The sequence below is a fragment of the Schistocerca gregaria genome, unplaced genomic scaffold (assembly GCF_023897955.1).
Source record: "Schistocerca gregaria isolate iqSchGreg1 unplaced genomic scaffold, iqSchGreg1.2 ptg000405l, whole genome shotgun sequence".
NCBI lineage: Eukaryota > Metazoa > Arthropoda > Insecta > Orthoptera > Acrididae > Schistocerca > Schistocerca gregaria.
The window spans coordinates 4,050,248-4,053,283 of record NW_026061842.1 but is presented as its reverse complement, the minus strand read 5'-3'; positions in this window follow the sequence as shown (position 1 = coordinate 4,053,283).

Here is a 3,036-nt window from a genome sequence, read left to right as displayed (position 1 = left end):
ACACTTTTCATATTCTCCCGTGCAACTCCGCTGCTAATCCTCCTTTCATGCACAATCTTAAGGTCCTATCTCATGTCCAAGGCACCAAAGCCAGCTAAAAAGTCAATAATCGATTCGTAAAACTTGAATTGTACTACTTCTTCCTGGCTATTACATCAACTTAGAAGCTTCATCTGTGTTCTACTATGGTGCTTTTAGTGTCTCAGAATACCGCAGCACGCGACATAGCTTTGCAGACGATAAGTACAACCGTGTCAGAGAGAAGAGCGGCTAATGTGACGATCTGGCTTTAAGTCGATTCGATAACAAATGACGAAAACGGACGGATATCTAGGTTTTTACTACATATGAACACTTTTCATATTCTCCCGTGCAACTCCGCTGCTAATTTCCGTTCATGCAGAATCTTAAGGTCCTAGCTCATGTCCAAGGCACCAAAGCCAGCTAAAAAGTCAATAATCGATACCTAAAACTTGAATTTTACTACTTCTTACTGGCTATTACATCAACTTAGAAGCTACATCTGTGTTCTACTATGGTTCTTTTACTGTCTCCGCCTACCGCAGCACGCGACATAGCTTTGCAGACGATAAGTACTACCGTTTCAGAGAGAAGAGCGGCCAATGTGACGATCTGGCATTACGTCGATTCGATAACAAATGACGAAAACGGACGGATTTCTCAGGTTTTTACTACATATGAATACTTTTCACATTCTCCCGTGCAAATCGGCTGCTAGTCCTTTTTTCATGCAGAATCTTAAGGTCCTAGCTCATGTCCAAGGCACCAAAGCCAGCTAAAAAGTCAATAATCGATACCTAAAACTTGAATTGCACTATTTCTTACTGGCTATTACATCAACTTAGAAGCTTCATCTGTGTTCTACTATGGTGCTTTTAATGGCTCCGCATACCGCAGCACGCGACATAGCTTTGCAATCGATAAGTACAACCGTTTCTGAGACAGGAGCGGCCAATGTGACGATCTGGCTTTAAGTCGATTCGTTAACAAATGACGAAAACGGACGGATTTCTCAGGTTTTTACTACATATGAACACTTTTCACATTCTCCTATGCAAATTGGCTGCTAGTCCTCCTTTCATGCAGAATGTTAAGGTCCTGGCTCATGTCCAAGGCACCAAGCCAGCTATAAAGTCAATAATCGATACCTAAATGTTGAATTGTACTACTTCTTACTGGCTATTTCATCAACTTAGAAGCTACATCTGTGTTCTACTATGGTGCTTTTACTGTCTCCGCATTCCGCAGCACGCGACATAGCTTTGCAGACGATAAGTACAACCGTTACAGAGAGAAGAGCGCCCAATGTGACGATCTGGCTTTAAGTCTATTCGATAACAAATGACGAAAACGGACGGATGTCTCAGGTTTTTACTACATATGAACACTTTTCACATTCTCCCGGGCAACTGCGCTGCTAATCCTCCATTCATGCAGAATCCTAAGGTCCTAGCTCATGTCCAAGGCACCAAAGCCAGCTAAAAAGTCAATAATCAATACCTAAAACTTGAATTGTACTACTTCTTCCTGGCTATTACATCAACTTAGAAGCTTCATCTGTGTTCTACTGTGGTGCTTTTACTGTCTCCGCATACCGCAGCACGCGACATAGCTTTGCAGACGATAAGTACAACCGTTTCAGAGAGAAGAGCGGCCAATGTGACGATTTGGTTTTACGTCGATTCGATAACAAATGACGAAAACGGATGGATGTCTCAGGTTTTTACTACATATGAACACTATTCACATTCTCCCGTGCAACTCGGCTGCTAGTCCTCCTTTCATGGAGAATCTTAAGGTCCTAGCTCATGTCCAATGTACCAAAGCCATCTAAAATGTCAATAATCGATACTTAATACTTGAATTGTATTACTTCTTACTGGCTATTACATTAACTTAGAAGCCTCATCTGTGTTCTACTATGGTGATTTTAGTGTCTCCGCATACCGCAGCACGCGACATAGCTTTGCAGACGATAAGTACAACCGTTTCAGAGAGAAGAGTGGCCAATGTGACGATCTGGCTTTAAGTCGGTTCGATAACAAATAACGAAAACGGACCGATTTCTCAAGTTTTTACTACATATGAACACTTTTCACATTCTCCCGTGCAACTCGGCTGCTAGTCCTCCTTTCATGCAGAATCTTAAGGTCCTAGCTCAAGTCCAAGGCACCAAAGCCAGCTAAAAAGTCAATATTCAATACCTAAAACTTGAATTCTACTACTTCTTACTGGCTATTACATCATTTTTGAAGCTTCATCTGTGTTCTACTATGGTGCTTTTAGTGTCTCAGCATACCGCAGCACGCGACATAGCTTTGCAGACGATAAGTACAACCGTTTCAGAGAGAAGAGCGGCCAATGTGACGATCTGGCTTTAAGTCGATTCGATAACAAATGACAAAAACGGACGGATTTCTGAGGTTTTTACTACATATGAACACTTTTCACATTCTCCCGTGCAACTCGGCTGCTAGTCCTCCTTCATGCAAAATCTTAATTTCCTAGCTCATGTCCAAGGCACCAAAGAAGGGTAAAAAGTCAATAACCGATACCTAAAACTTTAATTGTACTACTTCTTACTGGCTATTACATCAACTTAGAAGCTTCATTTGTGTTCTACTATGGTGCTTTTAGTGTGTCCGCATACCGCAGCACGCGACATAGCTTTGCAGACGATAAGTACAACTTTTGCAGAGAGAAGAGTGGCCAATGAGACGGTCTGGCTTTAAGTCGATTCGATAACAAATGACGAAAACGGACGGATTTCTCAGGTTTTTACTACATATGAACACTTTTCACATTCTCCTATGCAAATTGGCTGCTAGTCCTCCTTTCATGCAGAATGTTAAGGTCCTGGCTCATGTCCAAAGCACCAAGCCAGCTATAAAGTCAATAATCGATACCTAAATGTTGAATTGTACTACTTCTTACTGGCTATTACATCAACTTAGAAGCTACATCTGTGTTCTACTATGGTGCTTTTACTGTCTCCGCATTCCGCAGCACGCGACA